Genomic DNA, 23,132 nt, shown 5'->3' with positions numbered 1-23,132 from the left:
ACATCAAGAGCCTACACTTTTAGAAGTCTCAAAATGTGAGATGATTGAACTCTTACCACTCATAGGTAAGAGACATGGGTATAATTAACTACAGTGGAATGGTGTAAAAAAGCTAACTTCATAAAAATAATTAAGTTTGTACAGTTTCAGTATATAATCCCTTTGACACAAACCCTCTGCAGTTTTATATTGAATGCAGCATATAAAGGTTCACATTTCTTTTCATATTCCTTAATGGGAAAAAGGAGTTGAACTGCCATTGGACTACAATGAGTAGTTGTATAACCCTCACATTGCTCCTCTGTAAGAAAACTTATTCCACACAAAATATGACAAGTATTCACTGTTTTACTCCCCTGTAAATCCCCATTGAATTCACAGTTTTTTCAAATGCCATAAAAATATGGATTTGGATTATGTTTTCTCCTGGAAGTGTCAGAATACGCTATGAGGAGCAAAAATTAATCTACCCTTCTCCTGTCTCTTTCTTAACATATCACATAATTAACCCACTATATAATGAGGAACTAAGGGTCAGCCAGGACACGTTCATGAGCTCTATTTACATCATGAGAATACTACACATAGTAGAGTATAATCTCAGACCTTTAACCAGCTACCATGCTGCTCTTGTTCAAAACAAATTATGACACATCTGTAATGCTAGTTGGAGGCAGCCCGATGTTGGATATTCAATACCAAAAGACAAGTAGTGTTGTTCAGTAGTCAAATAGGGAGATTGGTACTGGGTTTAGCAAGATTTGTTACCTGAAAAATTTCTTCTGCACCTATGAAATAGACAAAGAAGATATTTGTGGTACTATTATGGGAAAATGTGGACAAATTAGTGTCTACATTTTGTCTACTGTTGATGATTAGACTCAGATGACTCTCTCTTTGTTTATATGAGCATAACAAGTAAATAAAGGCTTAAGGGAAATAAAAAGGTAATTTTCTTCAACAGTGTGAATTAAGGAGGAAACAACAAAATTTGAAGTAGATACTGGGGCAAATAATAGGAAAAATGAAGTCCTAATGATTTACAGCAATTATAATTAGGAGTTAGCTTGAATGGTTAACAAATCAAATTGCAGTCTCTAGGATGAGGATGCACTTCTCCTCAAGGAACTAGTTCTGTTGACCCATACAGAAAGCTGAAATATTTAGAAAGCTCAAAGTGTACATTTACAAGTCCTTTTTGAACACTTTGTCACCATCCCCACTTCCTCATCTCAACTAATGGCATGGAGGAATGGCATGAATTATTAAATTGGAATTTGGCTTGCTAAGTAATTGTGTTGTGCTTTTTTCATTTTTATCTCGTTTTGTAAATGTTTCCCTAGAGTTTTTTGTTTGTTGTTTTTTTTTTTTTTTGGGGGGGGGGATGTGTGTTTTGAAAGACTTTTATGCTCAGTCAAGCTGTGGAAGGCATTTTAATTAAACATAAATCACTTTTGCTTGCGTGTATTTGTATCAGCTGTGTGGACAAAGATCTGTGTGTGTCAAAACAAGTATAGAAAAAGCATCATAAAGGAGTAAGACTTGCCCACTTAGCACTGTCTGACAAGGTGCCGCTCTACTACCTCTTCAGGGGCAAGCTGTAAAAGGCTGATTAGCTCCTCAAAATTGTTCACTGACTGCCAAGGTCACCAAGGAAGGAGGGCAATTGCAGTAGCAAAGGGGCAGCGGTTGAAAACAACAGGACAACCATTCTGGAACAATAGGAAGCAAATGAGCTGCTAGGACTGGGATTATATGAAATACTGAAGTCGACCAGTGTGCTACATATACAGTACAGAGTGGATAGGACAAGATGGTTGTTTGTGAACTCAAGCACCAAGACACCTTGAAAGCACTTGTGGAAATGAGAAATCAACAATAATTACAATCATATTATCTGATATATAGAAAATTGTTTCATGTAGGTTTATAGCTGCTGATTTGTCCTGGTTACTTGTGAATGTCTAGCCCAGGCCTACCAGTGCTGCCAGGGACTATTCCAGAGTCTAAGAAAACTAAGAGTGTAATTTTTCTATGTTAAAAATTTATAGAAGATATATAAGATCTCCAGTAATCAAATTCAATTAAGTCATCCTACATATAGTTGCATGCAAATTTTCATTAATTAAAGATGATATTCATTATGTTTGGCTTCTTAAACAACATTTCCCTGTAATTTACTGTTACTTGTTTTAATTAAAGTGTAAACCTTTTATAAAGATACTTGAAAAAGTGAGATCTAGCTGAGAACTACACTGGTTTTCCAGCAAATTACTTGGTGACTTTGGTCAAAGTTTTTTGATGCCTGCTAAGAAGACCAGAGTTATCTCACTGAAAAGAAAATTAAGAAAATAAAATGAGAAGGTGAGAACCATTAGTTAGACAGCTTTTTTGATGACTGAAGCATAGATAAAGGGGTAAGGGGATCTGGTTTTATGCTTGGCTGAGCTAACAGTTTCCCATAAGCCCTAGCAAATATTATTTAAAGAAGCTTTCTATTTCTTGGGCATTATGAGATTAAGTTCATCAGGGATTCCAATGCCTTTTGAGATCATATGATTTATAACTTTATAAAAGTGAAAAGTATAATTAGAACTTCCAATGATTTTTGAAGTGAAAATAAAACACCTTTCCTCATGCTAAGCCTTTTGACTATGAATTTAAAATGTTCAGTGGTAAGGATGCAGCCTCACCAGGCACTTGCAGGATTAGATCCAACCTCATTATACTTCGATGGGGATACCTTTTTTTGCCCCGTGGTTCACATTTCTATAAGGTTCTATAAGGTTATAAATGCTGACATTTCTAACCAGTGAGCAGAGACTGCTTGAACTGAGGCTGTTCATCCAATGATTCCATTTTTTCTAGTAAACAATAAGAAAAACAGTGTTTGTTACAATTACGATAATATTCCCTTAACACGCTCTCAAGGCAAACAGTAGCTGTGTCTCTCTACTCTAAAATACCCAGCTCATACTTCTGTCTCCAAACAGAAGAGAAGATTTTAAACACAAATTTATATAGCATTTTTATGGCTTCTGTAAATATACTGGGCTTCTATTAAAAGAAAAATCACCTTGAACTACAACTCCAGGTCCAGTTCAGAAGCAGTCTTGCTTAAAGCATTCCACCCTGTGAAAAGCAGTACATTGTGTAATTATGCTGAGAAAAATTACTGGAAAGGCTTTACTTAACCTATTAATCATACAGTCAATTGCAGCCAAGTTCTCTAGTTTTTCTAATCCCTCCAGTTCTGCTTGCACAGTGCATTCATAGGCTTGGGATATTGCCTCTGTGATCTGAAAGTATGCCACTCCTGGTGTGTGCATGCGTGCAAGCGTATCCTGGCTTCTGTTCTACACGTTTTGGCAAGATCATAAATGTTAATATTGCATGAGCAGTAGCAGGCTTGGAGGCTGATGACTACTACAGGGCAAAAGCAGGTGGAGTAGGAAAAAGCCTTTATGTACATAGCAGGTGATAAATAATAAAATACAACAAAAATTGTAGGAATACTTTGTACAACATTAATGCTTCTTCCTCTTCCTTCTGCCAAATCCACAAGCCCATATGGGCAAAACCAGTCAAGTAAGCTTGGAATTGCCATTGGAGTCCCCTCTGAACTCTTTCAAAAGTAAAGAAGTATCCTTATTACAATAATTTTTATAGCTGAAGGAAATCTCTGCTTTAATGTGTCATTCCTTAAGTAGGTTTCCTCTTACACTTCTGTAAGAAGTTTTAGGATTCTGCAAAACAAAATTGTGGATAATAGTCAAGTTCTGAATGTTTCTACTTGTTTCAGCTTTACAAGAAAATTTATTTACAGTAATAATAAATGTTTAATTTTGGAAGGAATTTTTACACAGCATGTACAGCTCTCTTGAAACATTATCTTCATTTGAACTACCGAAAGCCAGGACAACTGATGCTGTCCCCCACAATCAACTTGGCACCTCTTCTTAATCACCATGTGATATAGGGACTTTATTATTATTATTATTATTATTATTATTATTTATTTTATTTTATTTTATTTTATTTTATTTTATTTTATTTTATTTTTTCCCCCTATGTATGCTCCCTAAAAAAAATAACCTGAACTTCTCTGGGAATCATGATATTTGAAAACTTGGGTTTATATACATTAAAATAAAAGCATAGTTTAGTAATTGTTGACATTGAGAATGCCAATGTTGACTTCAAGAATCCTTTCTGATATTCAAATGTAGTGTAGAGCAGTTCCCACAGATAATTTCAGCAGCTAATTTCCCTAGAGGATGACTTCTGAGCTGAATAATGGATTAAAATATTGCTTTTTGTTATTCATTTAGAAGTTTCACCTAGAGCCAAATGACCATTCAGAAAGTGAGTGAGAAAATAACCTGAGGTAAACACCTTCCCAGAAATATCTGAATGCCTACCTGCCTTGTGCTGCAGATCAGATGAATCCTATGAAACACAGCTTTTGATAGAAACTGCAGGAGATTCAGTGAGGGAGAGGAAGGCAGACACCAGCACCAGAGAAAAGAGATTTAGGAAAGTACTGCAGTAAATGTGCTGTGTGACTGCCAGGAATCTGGCAAAAAGGCATTTTTGCTCGGCACTGTTGCTTCTCTGTCCAGATGACCAATAAATGCCACTTTGCATAAAAATATATAACATCCAGATGATATCCAAGTGTCTGTGAATGCTTCTGTTTTCTTTGCAGAGCTTGGAGGGATCACCAAATTCAGGAGCTCAGGTCTAGGAGTTTAATAAAGTGAACTGGGGTGACTCAGGGAGATGTTGAACAGTTTGTGACTGAACAAAACACACAGAGGAGCAAGTGTGTGACTGTCCATGATGTGCTGGAGAAAATAGTCATCTCATGTCTGCCTTTGACTTCAGGATCATTCTTGGATTCTATGGGTGAGCTCCTCGGGAAACCTGATAATAAATCTAGGACAGCTTCATTTTAGGGCTTTTTTCTCTGGATGCATTGACCTTTTACGGAGTGAACCTGCGCATTAATTCCATCATTACGACACAGTGAGGAGAGTCATAAGGGAAATCAGTGCCGGTCAGGAAAAAAATGCATTATTACTTAGCTGCAGTTCTGTTCCTCTGTTGCTTCTTGCCACTTTCTGAAATGTAAATCCAATTTGATTGTTTTTCCAGTTAGAGAAAGAAACTAGTACTTTAACCTTTAAGTTAACTATTTTTTTTTCCAGACAATTCCAGACTAGCAATAGCAAAAAGTGAACTTGCCTGAACACCGAGAAGTCAGTCTCAAATCTAGAGGGGGACTGATCATCAAGTACAGCAAGTCTTACTTTTCCTATGATTGATTATACACCTTCCTCAGTAATAATGTTATAGTCATAGACCACATGCAGTCTGCCAGAGAACACATGTATTTTATAAATTATGTGGTCAGTCTTCAACAAATAAAAGCAAAGCATGATTAAAAAAAATAAAATCAGGGTAAGATGTAAGATTTATTTCTCATCACACACTGAAACCTGAATGTGTATTGAGAAATGCAATGCATTTTCCTCATGGTACAGAAAACAATGCAGACCGATAATTTCATTGTAGCTATCTATGATTTATAACTTACGGTTTTAAGGGTGGGCAGTGACAAAATTGCAAATTGCAGTTTTTCTTCCACCTTTGTCAGGAATACTAACAAATAACACCTTTCTGTCTACAAATTTTAGTTAAGTCTTTAAGGAGTGGATAGGTGAACACAAAATGGAAAAAGATAAGGTGGGCTGCAGGATTTCCCATCTCTTTAGCCCTGTAATTTCTTCCATTTTGGATGTACTGTCAATGTGGGAATTCAAATCCTGAGAGCTTAGGAAAGATGATCTTACATTGAGAGTGTTCCTGAGTGGGCTCTTGGTGGACTAAATGACCTCTAGAGGCCCCTTTTCCCTGGTCTTGTGATGCAGCTCTGTCATTGACTTTCCAGGATATATTTTCTTATCAAAATCGCAAGTAAGCAGGCAAGGTTTACAATAAGTCCTATTTAATAGGACTAAATAACTACAATTGTTCCAAAACTAAAAAACTTTGGAATGTATTTTTTTTCTCACACTTCTTAAGTGTGAGATAGAAGACAAGATAAGATATAAAATAAGAAATAATTCACTAATTTTGTTCTCTTCTGTTTAAAGTTGTTTTGGATGAGAAGGCCTGGGCAAAAGAACTAAGAGAAATAGATCATCAGTGTCAGTTAATCATTACCACATGACTCTCTGCCAGCAGAAGGAGTGCTGGCAAGTGGCCACTTAGAATATGAAAAGAGGAAAAAAGAGGACTCAGCTAAGATGCAGAATTTCATCAGTGGATAAGTCGAAATACCAGTTGGGGCTTAGTAGTAGCAAAACTTCTCTAAATATTTTTAAAAGAATACATATAGTCCTAATATTTTCTAAAAGATTTAGAATGCTGGGGTGAAGTGTTTATTCTGGAGTCCAGAAACAGCAGGGTGAGTACAGATGTTTGTTTAGTTTACTCTATCACTGAGCTCCCTAATGATGGGCTCAATCAGAGATCACCCTTGATGGATCAGTTAACTGATCACTTAGTGTTGGAGGATAAATCATTATCTAATCTGCTGCTGGGCATGAAAATAGGGATTGAGAGGGGTCACAGAGAGGGACCAGCATTTTGTACAGAAGGTTATGTAAGAAGGACTGTGCATCTTGTAGATCCACAGCCCAGGGAAGTGCTCTGTTCTCTGCCAGGATGTGTCAGAGAAAAAAACAAGTGTTTCTACACAGAAAGCCCCTGAGATGTCTGATGCTTCCACCCACAGTAGACTGGTAAGGAAGGATACTTCAGTGCAGATGGTAGGTTGCAATGAATCTTTTGTCCCTTTTCCTGGAGAAAATATCAGTACTTGGAAAAGATATGCACAGGTTGATGATGCATTTCAGGATCTGTTTAAATGCTGTACAGTATTAGAGAAACTGAGGAAATGGATCAGTGGTTACAGAACTTTGCTCCTGTGGCGGACACCACAGAGAATGAAGCACTTTAGACCCTGGTGAGCCACAAAATCAGGGCTGTTCTTCAGTCTTTACCCTCCAGCACCACAACCAAAGCCAGATCTGAAGCTTTAACAGCATCAGACACCCACAAACAAGGACTGCAAAACCAAACTGTACCAGCAGCTCTCAGTGGATACAGCAGGAAGAAACGAGGAGTACTGGCAGTGACTGACTCTGTTAAGGGACACTGAAGGGCCCATGTGCCACCCTGATGGGGTTGGAAGAGGTGCCATCCCTGGGGAGTTGAGGCTGCAATGATGCTGAGAGAGTGTCACACATTGCCATGATCACAGACTGCTCTCCGCTGCTTCTTTTTGCTATGGGCAGGAATGACACTGCAAGCCAGAACCCTGGAAGGCAGAATCAGGGAAGAATACAAAGCCCTGAGGGTTCAAGTGAAAAATGCTGGAGCCCAAGTTATTTTCTCTTCCATCTTACTATGAGAGGAAAGGGTGCAGCCAGAAACTGATGTATAATGCAAATCAACTTCTGGCTTTATGGCTTCTGCCATCATGAGAGTTTTGTATTCTGTGTTTCTATGAAAATGACTGGGATCAGAATATTTCCTTTTTCTTGCATGATACAGTTCTAAAGGCTCAAAGATGGGTGTTAGAATAGGTCTGGTTTTGCTATAAGCTGCTGGTTTAGCTCTTGTAATTTCTGGCCAAAATATATTTAGAATATCTTTAGTCCTCAAGCAAAACTATTTATTTGCTCATTTGAGTGTATCCTTCATGTTTTGGACTTAATGATTCTGAGTTTAAAATATGGTGTCCCATTTATGAATATTAGCTGTCATCACAGTCCACATTTGTCCTCAGAACCATAACAGGTGTATCCTGTATATATCAGTGCCTTTGTCTTTTTTAATGGCATGTGGGGAAAAGTAAATTGAAAAGTCCATTCTATGTATATAGATGCTTTCTAAGCTTCTGTTGTATTTTACTGATATAAAGGAACATAGAAAAACAAAGTAAGATGAAACTTCCTACTCGTGTTTGGTTATTTAATGTATTATCTCCCATTCTGCTTTTAATATACTAATTCAGAATATACTGAGGAAGTTAAATGGGAGAAAAACCCCACAAAACCTTAACGCTGGAGAAAGAGCATGCATTACTAAAACTAATATCAATTTTTCAATTTATTTTGATACTTAATTTTTAGTTTCTTTCTGAGATTGCTCCTTTTGTTGACCAGATAACACCTAAAAAAAGCTTTATGGCATTGTCTTTTTGCTTAAAGAAGAAAATTAACAGTTACAGTACCTGATTTAAAAATCTAAAATAATTATTAATACATTTTAAGTGCTCTTGAAAACATCAAGTAGAAGAAAAAAATGTTTTGTTCAGCCATAAAGAGAACTCAATAAATTTGCAGAAGTTTTCCTTGTTGCACTGTAATTTACTCTGTGTTTGAGTGTACAAGTGTGCCACTGCAAGGGAGATATTCACTCTATTATTTCATTAAAGGATCAGGCAGAGGGAGAGGATTTCAGATATAGCAAGAGTTCCAACATTTCAAATTTTAGATATTTTGTTTCAGATATCTTGTGCTCAGTTTTCCCATGATTCTAAATTTCCCATGTTCCCTAATACTTTAAATCTTCTCTTAGCTATTTCTTGATGTTTTCCTGTAATCAAGGTTATGTGAACTGAAATGCTGGAAAAATCTCCCAAGTATATCTTCTGGGGCAAGACTTATACCAAATAATGATTTTACATACGAATCTCTGGATCAGGTCTCTTTTCATCCTTGTGAAATGCCCTTTGGTATTTTCCAAGAAGATTTAGATTGTCCTTAGACCACAGCCTGTGGTCAGAATTTAGTGAGATAGAATCTCACAGTCACTTATTCTCAAAGATGCTAAAGAAGATGAAGATCAAGGTAAAGGTTAACTATGCTATTTAAAAAAAGGAAAACATTACAAAGGATGCAGGGCAGTGGAATCACCTATACATCTTTCCATTCATTAGAAACAGTCTCTAACACCCTGAAGTAGCCAGAAACAAAATGCTTAGCTACAAGGCAGTGCTATACAATGCAGTGCCATACAATGCAGTGCCATGGGCCATGAAAAGAAAGTACAAAATAAATTGCAAATATAAGAACATGCTGCAGTTTTAAAAGGTTTCTTGCATAGCATTTATGGACTTACAAGGCTCTCTTCATTCTACTATGCAGAAGACAAAAGTGGAAAGCAATTGAATTATCTATTAGGTTATTTAAATTTATACAAGAAATGAAGAGTTCCCAGGTTAGAATTCGTAGCTTTTCTCCTGCTCTGTTAGATAACTCATTGTCTATGGCACCTTGGGATCAGTCTCAGGAGAGGTTTTGAAACCCCTGGTGTGACAGTGCCCAGAAAGCTGCACAGTGCACTGTGGTGAAAGGAGCGCCACAGCTGTGCGCAACAGCGGTGAGGGAGGCAGTGGAAACTCTGTCCTCTTGCTTCCCTTTGGGAAGAGGTCTCTGCAAATTCATTATCTGATTGGAAATGTTTCCTTGTCTGTTTCATGTTGAGGAAGAGATCATGCTGTTGAATAAAGGGTAAGATGAGAGTTCCGAGCATGTTATTCTTAGGAGAAGTAGCTCAAATCTTTTGTCCCTCTATCCCACAGGGTTTAACTAGAAAGTTTTTATATGGCTTCATAAAAATGATTGAATTTTTTTCTGTATGAAAAATATATCCAAACTGAGCAAAAAACAAGAAGATAAAAATATATATTTTAAAACTATACAGCAAAGCTTGATCCTGAAACATTTATTTATGTATTCATGCATACACACACACACACATACACATATATATATATAGAGAGAGAGAGAGAGAGAGGGGGTGTGGTGCTTCTCTGGGGCTTTCACCCACATTTCCTGGCTAGCTCTGGCACTGGCGTCGCATAAAAGGTATGGTCCTGTATTCTGGAATACAGTTCCTATCCTGTGGGTCCTTGCCTCGGCAGAAGCGTGAACAATGAGAGAAATAAGGGGATGGAACTCCGGTAGGGAACTTCAACTGGATTTTATTAAATCCACACGACTTCCTTTCACTCAGGAGTCAGCCTGTGGAAGCCCACTGAACTCGCTGGTTTTCACCTTAAATATGGGGGTGGGGGAATAAGGAGAATAAAGCTTGGAACCAATCCAGAATAGGAAGGGAGTGACCCTGAACCTAAATGACAACCCATAGAACAAATTAAGGAGCAAAGAGGGAAGGAGAATCGAGGCCCTTCCAATGACTTGGTGTCCTCACCAGAATTTTCTAGACTTCAGGGTGAGGCCTCAAAGTGACAGACAGGACCCAGGTGTCACATAAATGATGATGGATTAATAACAATAACTGGGGTAAACCATAATGGGGTAAAACATGGGGTACACGGGAAAAAACATTGTGAAACAGTATAAAACAAACAGATGCATATAGAAAACTGGTAAAACCCCAAAACACACCACTACATATACATATATATATATATATATATACACACACACTTGTACACACATGAAAAAAGCTCAAAATAGCCCTAGATTTATTAATTAATTTTGGGAGATTGAGTCCTCTGATTACTTGACTATTTTCCGTGCAACTCTACAAAAAGAAAGCTTTTTAATATATTAAGGAATTAAAGAATGACCTACAGGAGTCTTACAGGGAATCACAGACAACTCCAGAATTTCAACTAAGTTGTAGAAATGCACATTCCAGTTTGGAAAAATATTTCTGTAACTTGGTTTGTAGCTGGGCAAAGGCAAACTTGCATTTTTTCTCTATTTTTCTCCAAGCAGACGTTTTAGCTAAGATCAAAGAGCTGCCAGATTAACACCAAGTTTCAGAACTGTCTGAAAGTTTATTATCCAGGTTTGCAATTTTCCAGCAAAGCTTGCTACACATAGGAATTTGTAGATGCTTATCCAACTCTGTAGCATCCATCAGCTTATATAACTGTTATGAATGTTTTGGATGTCTTGAAAGTGGCAGACCAATCTTTCGCATAACCATATCTTGCATAAAATTAATTATATAATTTGGTTTGTGGCAAATTTTTAATTACAAATTAATTAGCTCCATCTGGTCTGTAATTTTCCACTTAGCAGGTAATAACTTTTAAAGCATCTGTTGCTTCTGAAACAGATAAGACAGTATTGAGTCTAGCAATTCTTATCTGTCAAAGTTATCTGGTTAGACAGTGGTGATCTTGATTTTTTGAGAGGTTTTTTTATATGAGGTCTTCACTGTACTGAATTCTAAATGTATTCATTTGCTATAAGTGCTTCTGGCTCATTACTTGCTGCTCTACTTGCTGTTGATTAATGCAAGACATTTTCAAAGCTGGAAATGTGTGATTATTATATCTTTAATCTAAACTAGACTGACTGATAAACCTGTTTGTTTATATATTTATATATATATATATATATATCCTGTTGATGGAGAATCACTACTACTGCATCTGATGTTGAGACATAGTTGAGAAAGGGGAAAACCCCTGTATTTCCTAAACATAAATTCCTAAGCATTCATAAACAGGAGAGTTAAATTTTACAGCAAGGTCTCATTAAGGACTTTTAGAGCTCCTGAAGAAAAGACAAAGTTTTGTGAAAATGGAAAAAAGGCAAATTTCTCCTTTGACTTCAGCAACTTACATATCTTCAAGACTCTGAGACAAATTCAGATCTTCAGTAATCAAGTTTGTCAATTCTTTTCAAAATCACATCCTGATTTTCTGTGGTTTAGATATATCTTGCTTTTACATGTCTCTTTTAAATGTATTGAAAAGCACATCCTTGTATAATGGTTAATGTTGCTATATGACTGCTGTGGTGTAGGAATGGTACTCCTCAATTTAGTGCTCCCACTGAGATGCTCCAAACCACACTCCCACCCCCTTCACCCTTTTGCCTGAGAGGACAATTGGGGTCGCAAAAGGTAAAGATCATGAGTTGAGATTAGAACAATTTACTGGAAACAGCAGTGAGACAAGAAAATGAACAGCAGGTAATGACAGAGTACAAGAGAGAGATGGGCGAATCATGCAGAACCCCCCTGGCAATAGACAATACCTGACTGCTCCCTCCTTCACACTATGCTGAAGAGACCCCTTTCTTTTAGAGGAGACTCCCTCCCTCTTGCCCTTAGCAGTGACATCAGGTGGTGCAGAATAACCTCTGTGTCCTGTCCACGCCCCTTCCTGGCTTCTGCAAAAATGAACTATGCCCTGGCCAGAACTACGACAATGACAATGTATCCTTTGACCGGAAATTCTACAAAATGTTATGCCTCCATATTTGTGGTAGGCAAATCTGGGTACAGATTAGTTTTATAATTTTAGATGTAGATTTTTTGAACAGATGTTTAGAAGTTCTTCCTGAAGTATACTAAAACTTGAACTTATGGAGAAATATTTTCTATAAGTCTGGTGAATATCCCTATTTTCTGATGCTGTCACATGTATCTCTTACCAGTTATTTGATCATGATTTCAAACATACCACAAATTACTTCATTCTGACAACTGTTCCTATTCACAAAGATGATTTTTTTCCCTTGAGGTTTGACACTAGAGTCAATTGGTTTACCTGATGGGTCTCTCTTGCAAAGACAATAACTTTCTCAAATTGACATTTGCACCAAGATGAAAGTGTTCTTTTTGCTTTTTTGAGTATCAGTGGCTGGCATTATCCTGGCCCTAATAAAATGTATCATAAAATTCCACTGCTTTGACATACAACAAAAGAGGTATTCATTTATGTCTGTGCTCACTGTGTGGTATTAAGAACCTTGGGAATCCACACTGAAAATTTAGATGTCAGATAACCAAGTTTTCTATTTACACATTTACAAGACTTAGTTAAAGATGTACACTGGTGTACTGCAATAGAAGGTGCCACCAGGGAAACTGAGAAATTTTTTTCTCTGACAAATTCCTTTACAGGTGGCTTGATTTCCACCTTTACCATACAGCTCTTTTCTGATGACTTATCATAAGTTTAGTCAGAAGCAAAACTGTATTTAATCTCAGATATTTGAACTGGATGCACAATACAGAGCTTGTTTTTGTCAGAAGGAAGTCCTTAGTAGCCACTGACCCTTGTGGTCACTCTTATCACTCATTTTTCACCTCAAAAATCTAAACAAAATTGTGCTGGATCCAAATACTCAGACTAGGGACACCTTTGTCTTAACTGGCATTTACTTGGTTTCTCTAGTATCATTCATCAGCGTGATTTAGGATTAAAACCACATTAAATTCCTTCCACATCTCGTGAAATAGTTTCTACCTCCACAGGACGTGGCACTTTGGAGAAGCTCATGCCTTAGCTTCTCACGCTGTTTGCTTTGACCTTATTAATACTCCTGAAGCAGTTACAGTTCAGCACAGCCAGAATGCAGCCCATGTCAGACCTTCCGTTTAGCAGCATTTTAAAGCTGGTCTGGACATTTTTCTCTAATATGCGTCACTGCTCTTTCCATCTAAAACCTTTAGCTCCAGTAAATTCCTAGACCTAGTTTGTAGTGAGCTGGATGGTGTCTGTATCCAACACTGCCACCTTAAGCATGGATAAAGCTCTGCTTAGGTATTTGTGATTTTTTCTTAGAGCAGTCTGAGTCTTACAAAGACCATGCAAAATTTTACCAGTAGTGAGAGCTGATGAAATTCTACTTTTCTCACTTGGTGGAAACACTGGAGCACAAAAGCCAATAGTGTTTCCTGTCTTGTGCGTTTTTAATGAACTTGGTTAAAGTACATCACACTTGTGAGAACTCATGCTTTATGGAGAAGACCACATAAGTGTCACAGAAAAAATTATTTCCATTAAGTAATACGATTTCTTTGGTCAACACCATGCACAAGCTGAGCAACCAATTTTCAGAAAAAAAGTACATGTGAACTCAGAATCCAAACAGAATCACAACATAAGTGATGCATGCAAAATTGTAAGGGTGGGGTTTTCCGCACTGGAAAAAAACCAACCAACCAGCCAACAAACAAAAAAAATCTGAAAACAAACAAGCAAACAAACAAACCAAACCAAAAACCCAAACAAAAACAAACAAACAAACAAAAAAATCCAAACAACAAAAAGAAAGCTCTAAACCAAAACTAGAAAATATCAACTCAGCAAAACCCACATCTCACTTGAGTCTGGCCAGGAAACATTATATTTGGAGGTTTAATGCAAACATTTTAGGTAGGAACTTACCTGTCCACGTAATTACTCTGAATATACAGCATTCTCAGAGCTCAAAACTCAGACTACATATCTTGCCAAACAGCTGTAGGAGACCCTTAGTTTTGCTGAAAGTAGTACATAGAGCAATATTCACTCAGGTAATTAAAAAATGCTCTCCAAACCACTTCTATTTCCATGCTGCCTGGGCAGGTAAAACCAGATCCATTAAAGACCATTTCCTAACCATAAGAATTATCTACCTGAAATGTGATGGAAGTGCCCGCAGAGCACATTTAAGCAATGCCCTTAGACAGAATGTTTCTAGACTTCTTAAAAGCCAAAAAAGAATTTAAAGGACTTTTTTTCAATTCAGCTAATTGTAATCAGAAAAGGAAGAAAAACTTCTATTTGCGAATCATTTGCAGTTAACAATAGGAAATGGGAAAAACAACACTTTTGCCAAGGCAAGAAAAAGTTCAGTTCCTTAAGAAATATTCATAAATCAGCCTTTGTCAGGGGAAAACCAATAATCATAATTTCTATGGTAATGTAAATGTGGGAAGTACCTGAAATGAAAGGAGATTTATATCTTGTCTCTCAAGAGATAACTGACTAAAATGTGTGGGTAAAAAAAAAAAACCCAAACAAAGCACTGCTTTTTTTTCTGGGGAATACTGTTTATAAAGACAATGTGTCAGACATTCAGTTATTCTGTTGGGTTTTTTTAATTTTTAAAGATGACTCTGTTTTTCACATGTCTTCCTAGATAAATCACATTATCTGATGTTTGTAAAGCTCTTCCTCCTCCAATTGGCTGCTTTATTGACTTCTATTATTTTTGTTGTATGATGCGTGAAAACAGGCTTCAGCCTGTCCCTGGAAGCACAACCAGTTCCATAGGATTCAGTTGGCTTTGCCCTTTAGGACAAAATAAATCCATCCATCTACACTTTCAAACACGTGTTTCGGGTGCTCTTATGTTGGCTGAAAGTATACAGTTTGCTCTAAAAAAATAGAGTCTATAAGAGTGAACAAAGCAAGATTCCTTAAACAGCAACCTGATCTATTTTCTGAAGAAGGAAGAGGCCCAGCTTTTCACCAAACTGAATTAGGACAATAGGAGTGCAGATCTCAGTTTCCACTGATGAACTCAGCTACCAGGGAAGTTACCAGTAAACATGACTGCTGGATCTTCTTTTCATTCAATTCAAATCTCCCCTTCTATTCCCAGTTAATATTTTTACTGCCTTTACCAAAGTTCTTTTCCTTTTCCTTTGGACCCTGCAAAGGCTCCAGATTCTCCTTTGGAGACTTTTCTTTGTTAATAGAGAGATAGCCTTAGCCACTCTAGGATTTTAGCTCCTTTTGAAGTACACTATCTTCAGCTCCCTTAATACCTCTGGCTGAATGACTGAGCAGTCTGTCATGTCTCATCTAATGATTGCTCACACTGAACACATGGTAACACTGAACTGAGCTCTTAAACAAAAATTCAACCAGCAGTCATAGCCTGAATTTCAAGCCGTGATATTCAGCAGACCTTGAGGCTAATGTATTCATAACTGATTATTTTCTGGTGTATAATGGGTGTCCAAAGTGTCCTGAGAAGCCCTGAGGCCTGTCAGATTGGAAGATGAGGTAGCTGGGTGACATGTTCAGGGTGCAGTTCAGCATGCACTCCTGAGATGAAGGCAAAGTACTCCAGTTATTACACAAAGAATGCTGTTACCATTGTGAACAAATATCTCTTCAAGGCACAGGTAATGGCTAGAAACCCGAACTTTTACAATCAATCCATTAGATCTAGATCTCTTAAAAGAAAAATTATATCTTAGATAGAACTGAGCGCCATGGCTGGTGGATTTTCTGCTATGAAGCAGTTCACAAAATGGTACAAACCCTAGGGTAGGTAGTAAGACTGCACTCCATAAATACAAAAAAGATTTATCATATAAGTTTTGGACTTCAATAAAGTAACTGCAGTTCTTGTAGCTCTGCTTAAACACCAAATTCTTACAGAATCTGAGGGCATCACAGCAGAGGCACGCTGTGCTATGCAAATTATTTAAAGCCCGTGGCAAAATCCCGAGTTCCATCTCTGAGTGTATAAAAACTTTATAATAAGGTCTGTCTCAAAACACTTCATCTTTTTGAAGACAAAGGCACCTTGAAACAGTCTGAGATGCTTATCCTTCCAAAGCATTTCTCTGGGCACTGAAATGCTTTGCTTCAGGAAAACTGGCAGAGGTGACAAAGCTGTCTCTTATCCCAGTTACCTCTCAGATTAGATGAGATGGTGAGCAGAATGCTTCTGTATTTTGATTTTCTGCATGAAAAGGTCTTTTTTCCTCTGGAATTTAGCAGAACACAAATGTTTTCTGCCTGGCCCTCAAGGTGTTGGCACTATGATTAGCTCACAACAGTCACCATTCCGCCTCCTGTCCAGTCAGAGCAAAGGCTCAAGGAGCATTAGCTTCAGAGGTCAAGCCAGATAGAATAGGCAAGGAGCATGAGTTGTAGGATTAAGTTGCAGACATGCCAAGCAGCCTTTTTGAACATCATGGACAAAGCAGCTGTGGTAGCCCAAAGAGACAGAGTAGAAAAACAGGAAAAGTTGTCGTGAGTAAAGGCAAAAAGACCCTTCCCATAATCGGGAAGGAGGGGCGGGGTGGGGAAGAAAGAAGAAGAGTTTGTTACAAGGGGAAAGGAGTTAAGGGGAGAATACAAAGAGACTAAAAAAAATTAACTTAGAAACTGTGAATTAGAAAGATTGTCACTGGTACCTATGTCAAGGAAACAAGCAGACAAGAAGTTGAAAATAAGCTGGGATAAAAGATAAAGACAATATGGCAAGACAGGGGAACTTCATCATCACAAGAAAATTTATCTATATACATTCTTTCTGAGGTTATCCACATAAGAAGCATCATAAATTTGCTTCATTTCTGAGGAAAATGATCTTTGCTGTCAAGAAAGGCAGTTTCACACTTCCCCTTCCTTAACAAATGTGGAGAAAATTTATTGACTCCCCAGTAGACGAGAGAACATGTCATTAAAAAGCACCATTGCTTCCAAGGTGAAAATTTCTTCCATTTAGTTAGTATACTGGAGAACACATTTCAAGAACTAAAGAAAACTGTGGGTTTCTTTGAAGTCTGCTTCCATTCCTCTAGCATTAAGACTGTGTGCAAGTCAGTCGCAAATAAAAGCTGCTCCGAAAATCCCCAGAACCCAAAGGTGACTTAAAGAAACCGACATTCAGCAAAAACAAAACAACTCAGTCATCCCCTTTGATCACTCCAGCCAGCTGCCCTAGGCGAGTCTGGAGCTGTACGAAGCTGCCTGGAGACTTCAGCCAATACACCAGATGTCACCCAGAGACAGAAGAAAGGAGATAGATGGGGGAGGAGAGAAATTTTCAAGCTGAATTTTTGAAGCTGACATTCTACAGAGGAACATTGGAGGGTATAAAACTCATCATCTTTGCCTATAGGAACAGAAAGTGAAGGAAGGAGAAAGGGACAAAGCATTCACAGAGACAGCTGAGAGCCCCAAGAGAAAGACGGTTTCTGCAAATAGCCCCTTAATGTTTGGTTTATGTCTAGGTCAGGAGAGTAACCATAAAATGTCACCTTGTCACCATCTGCAGTCATCACAGAAATTGTAAGGGAATATTTGGACCCATTCACAATTGCAAGATTTACTGTTCTTTAACTCACATTTTATTTTCTCTTTCTTGCATTCATTTAATTTCGGTGTCATTGCATTTATTCTCTATCATCCACTTGCCTCAATAATTAATTCCTCATATTCACTGCCTTGTAGCTACAGCCACAGTGGTTTCAGTTGGGAAACAAAACCAGGTAATTATGAAAACCACAGTATTGCTAATGAAAAATAAAAGAACAAATGCTTCTAATATGAATGCCTGGGAGACAGATAGACTCAGAAGAACTGACACTTTTCCATTCTCTTCCTATATCTCCCTCTTCAGAAAAAGTTTTGCTAGCGTGTGTCATGATCTAAAAGCAAAAGCAAACTCAAGTATCATGGCTGAAAATGACATTTCAAAGAAGTAACACTTGCACTGGAACAATTTCTACCATCTCTAATGTGTTTGATTCAAAGTTTAGAATAATCTGTATCTAGAAACTGATGTCAAAGATTGTTAAGTGTATTTACAGATGACAGCTGTATAGAACACAATAACTTTCTATGCTTTGTGGCTGAGGTATGTGAAACATGTAGTGTTTCCCCTTTCTACCAACACCAAACAGAAGGTCCAGAAATTGTTTTGGTAGGTGGGCTAGAAAGTGACTAAAAGGGCAAATCAGGGCAAGGAGCCATTACAGTGAGAACAGTTTTCATGCAGGGAGTTCTATAATTCTGCACTACAAAAATCTCCTGCCAATTTAGATGCTATCAACACATCATCAAACTGGTCCTTGGCAGCCCTAGAACTGGAGGGAAGCAAGACTATCTGTTTCTTTCCCTGGTTTTTACCACAGAATATACCCTTGATTCTTCTTGTATTCAGTCTTGAAACTGCAGCAAACCTGGCCTCTTAAACCTATTTGTTAGTTTTACAGTGAAGAAATTGAGAGTTGTGAAATTCCTCTGCTGCTTTAAAAATTCTTCAATCAAAAAGAGGATACTAAAAATTCTTCAATCCAAAAAAAGGATACTAAGTAGAATTCAGCTTTTGATAAGTCACACTTAGATACATATAAATATATTAGATCTCCACCAGTCCTAAATGGCATCTCTGTTATCTGATTAGCAAAAGTCTCATATTCCCATCAGCTTGGATTGGCCAAGCCAAAACTTCTGTTGTGTAATTTTAAGATATTTCACAGGAGATTTATTTGTCCATCTGGATAAAGCCTTTACTATTGAAGAAGTTCCAGAAAACTTTGTTAAAGATATAAACTCGTGTCTCAGTTCATTGCTGTGCATTTTGGATTATTTGATCATGTTTTTCTTTGCTCGTTATTTTAACTGGATAGCCACCACAGCAGCAGCCCCAGCAATGTGATTTCAGGAGCAGACTCTTGCTGATATATTATGTCACCTCAGTCAGTGGGCTATTAGGCTGGCTTGCTGAGAAGTGCTGGTACTGCCTACAAGTATGTGCTGCTTTCTAATTTCCCCACATGGGACTCCAACAATGAGCAAGAACTCAGATTTCCCCCTCTGATCCCTAAAGGCACTGTGTGCATGATGCAGTGTTTAAAAGGACCCTGATGGTGCTAATTGCTAATCCCACTAGATTTTCTTATTGAACTTGCTACAAAGGATTTTATACTTATGCTTCATAATTAAAGACAGCACAGGAGAAATAATCTTTTGTTTCCAGACCCTGACTGACTCTGTTCCATCCCCCAAACTGTCATTTTGGTTTAATGGCTTTAGATGTGTGTTTCCATGCTAGCCTAAATCAGTGTTGCTTGGGTTACATTTTTGAAAAGTGATGTGACCTATAAAACAGGTCCAATTTCTTCTTAAAAAGGATTACAACAATGGCCTGATGTGACTGGCAATTCATATTGCCATCCTTACTGATAAGTGGCTTGGGCAAAAAAGGGCCTGTTCCTGGAATTTCTGTTCCTGTTCACTGGAGTCTGCAAGAGTGGATTTTTAGAGGGCAGATAATAAAACAAAGGGCAGAAAATCTGAAAGGGAGAGTAAAATCCTCACTCCTTCAATACTATGGGTTTTCTTTAAAAAATTCCGTTTTAGTTGTGCTGATGGTTGCTTTGTCTCCTGCACGTCTCTGCCCTAAGTTCCTTCTATTGCTCTCAATTTTTTTGCTTTTCTCTTGCTTCTCACTTAGTGGTGCCTCCTCAGCCAGTTTAAACTCTTGAGGCTAAAACACATGCAAGCTTCAACAGAGCCTTTAATTTCTGATATGGAAAGCAGAGCTTGCTGCAAACAATGTGTGCCCAATCAGGCCACCTTATTTGATTACTGCTTTCTGGTCACAGACACAGCCTTTCAACAGTCCTGTCTTATCTGAGTTCCAAAATTATCAGCTCCTACCCACAGCAAAGGCATATAAATCCTAAAAGTACTGATGACTGGGTGGAAAAAGAGAGAAAGTTAGAAATGTAGTCATAAGAGTTCTCTCCTGGAGTCATTGAATCTTGTTAAAATAGGCTTTCTGGGATTCACTGTGTCAATTTGAATTGAGAAGTGCCCTCTTTCACTTCTTTATTATGCCATCCATCTTACAGGCAGTGATGTGTAGTCACATCTTGTAATAGATACTTCCAGCAGGATTTCGCTGTTGTGAACATGGCTTTGCTTTTCCCCCCAAAGAACCACAGTAGCTGTACCAGCCTGTGTCATTTGTAGTATAATTTAACAGAATAATCCTCATGGAGGAAAATTCATTTTCATACAGAGAAAAGCTGTCCTAGGCATGACCATAGAACAGACAACAAGTAACTGACGATTGTGGTGAGAGCACCCTGACTGGCCAAATTCATCCATTTTGGCATGAGCCACATTTGTGCTTGTTCTTTAATTTTAACTGCATTTACATCAAGAGGGAAGATGTGGACAGTAGAAGCCATTTGGCTGTAGCTGCCTGTAAGGGGGTTCACCACAGTTTCTTGACTTTGGAGGAATGGTGATGGAATATGCTTGGAGCTAAAATCTTCATTAGAGGCAATCACATGTAGAACAAATGTGTCTATATGCCATAGCTTCTCTGGAGCTCTTTTGTGTGAAATAGATGAAATGACAATGCACATAATAGCTTTCAGCTATTCTTTAATCTAAATTGTTCCTTACAGACACTTCACATTTCTTAAGTTTTCATTCTACCTAACTACCTTCTATTGTTATTTCCTACCACTGTTAAAAAACAGGTGTTCTTAGCAAATTTAAGTGTGGCACAGCAGTATGTCTTCTTTTTCTCCCACTCTTTCTTGGTAATCACTCCCTTCGTGGTGGTTTTCCAGTGCCAGGTGGCAAATCAGCTGAGCATTTTGGAGGAGTGAGGTATATGTGAAAGACTCTTCCAATGATACACTCCACCAAGCCAGCTCCATTTCATCACAATTGATGTACGAGCTCATACAGGAAAACGAACAGTCAGTTTAAACTTTTTTTTATTGAATCTGCAGTTTTCTTTCTGAAAAGTTATTTTAAACTAAGAGAAATGAAGAACTCCTCTGTATCTTACAGTGACTCCTTTCATCTGCCAGGACTATGCCCCAGACCATCTAAGAAATATTTGTTTTCTTGCTCTAAGAAATGTGATACTAAATTAATCTTTCACATTTATACACAATCTTCCATCTTGTTAGGAAGCCAAAGTACACTGAAAAAAATATAGGGACATAATTTTGGACTTGTGGGAGCCTGGCACTTCAGAATATTAAACTTACACCTCTTCCTCTTGTTCTCAGAGAAAAATTCCCTGTAGCAGACAATGAAAAAAGAGATCTGAAGAGAGTGAGTGGGTGAAACATATTACTTCATTCATTGATGCAATGCAGCCATTTAATATGGCAGGCAGAAAACATCTGCTCTTTAATTTCTCACAACTACTCTGAGCAGCTGAATGGGAAGTGACTAAATCTGTATCTGGCCAAACAAAGGTCTGTAAAAAGCATACAATTGCCCAATGCTTTGCCATGATATGCATACAAAGATAACTAGTCTACAGCTTAATTTACAAAGGCTATATTTAATAAGTCATATATCTACTGGTAACTACTAGCATTTGTAATGGTTAGCATAATATTAGGTGGCACAGTTTCTTTTGAACTATTCTACCTTCTGTAAGAGGAATGGCATAAGAAAGGGTTTGAGTCTTTTCTTGGCAAATTTTGTTTAACTGGGATTGTCTGTCTGATGATTCAAGGCCATTTTTGATACAGAGCCAAGAGCACCAGTAACTAGACAAATATGTGAGTCAAAACTCTGAATTGAAACAACAGTTACAAAAATTAAACTGTTACTATAATTTATATAATTTCCCACTTAGCTTCTTATCTTGTTTCTTTGCTAATGATGTTATTATCTGAAAAAAACCCACCCCAAACCCAACAACTTAATGTCTACATAGAAGTTTTTAACTCCTTAGAGCCTTAAATTTACCAAGATTTCACATCATATCTACCTGTTTTTTTGCAACATCTGCTTCTTTTATTGATCATGTGTTCACACTCCTACACTGTATAAATTGGTGTATATATAATGCTTTCTTTTAGAAAAATATTGTTTACACTAAGAAACTCCTAAATTTAAGATATTTTTGTGCTATAGCTGGTAATTGAGATTTAGAATGATAATGAGCACTAAAAATAGGAAGAAAGCACAAAATACTAAATTGCCCTAAAGTTTTGATCATAGATCATTCCTTTTCAATATTAGTAGTTGATTGCAGTTAGACTTAAGAGAATGAAAATTTTCATACGTGTCAACTATGAGACTTGATGTCAGGTCAGGGACATTAAAGGATTATTTTTACCTCCTTCTTCTGGTCTAGGGTCGGCTTCCAGCTCAGGAAATGGTGCTGGGAGCTGTGTTTCAATGAGGGGCTCATACAGCTATGCTGTGTGCTGCTTCCTAAATATTCTGAAATAAATGTTCTACTGGTCTTCCTCTGAACCGTCCAGCCCAGTTTGACAATCTATGCTCTTCTGAAGGATTTGGCATTAGGAGGTGCAGAGAATGAAATAACAGGAACCATTAGGTTGTTTGAGGATACCTTTGTTATTACCATGGAGAATGTGAGAGCAGAAGAAATTGATTTTGTATAGAGGACTCTATAACACACAGAGATATAGATATACAGTTTACAACTCTGTTTGTTAATAAAAGACATCCTGAAATTACATATGGAAATCACTACTAAATAATTCTATTTGTTATTCTACCAATACAGTGTTTTTCTCCAAAGTGTTTCCTC

General features: G+C 37.6%; 2 long non-coding RNA genes across 5 annotated transcripts in view; one reads left to right on the top strand and one right to left on the bottom strand.

Annotated features, from left to right (window-relative positions):
• LOC310910421 overlaps positions 1 to 12,338 on the bottom strand; it is a 331,268-nt gene extending 318,930 nt beyond the window's left edge. For 3 of the 4 annotated variants that reach the window (XR_014590340.1, XR_014590341.1, XR_014590342.1), the window contains exon 1: positions 12,099 to 12,338. This is a non-coding gene — a long non-coding RNA (uncharacterized lncRNA). The remainder of the gene's footprint in view (positions 1 to 12,098) is intronic. The other variant, XR_014590343.1, reaches the window with a different exon arrangement.
• Positions 6,639 to 23,132, top strand: part of LOC310910422 — a 41,403-nt gene continuing 24,909 nt past the window's right edge. Inside the window, exon 1 of the long non-coding RNA XR_014590344.1 lies at positions 6,639 to 6,836. This is a non-coding gene — a long non-coding RNA (uncharacterized lncRNA). The remainder of the gene's footprint in view (positions 6,837 to 23,132) is intronic.

Source organism: Zosterops lateralis (assembly GCF_965231275.1).
Source record: "Zosterops lateralis genome assembly, chromosome: 6".
Lineage (NCBI taxonomy): Eukaryota > Metazoa > Chordata > Aves > Passeriformes > Zosteropidae > Zosterops > Zosterops lateralis.
Note: the sequence above shows the minus strand (reverse complement) of the source record. Positions and strands in the feature narration are given on the sequence as shown.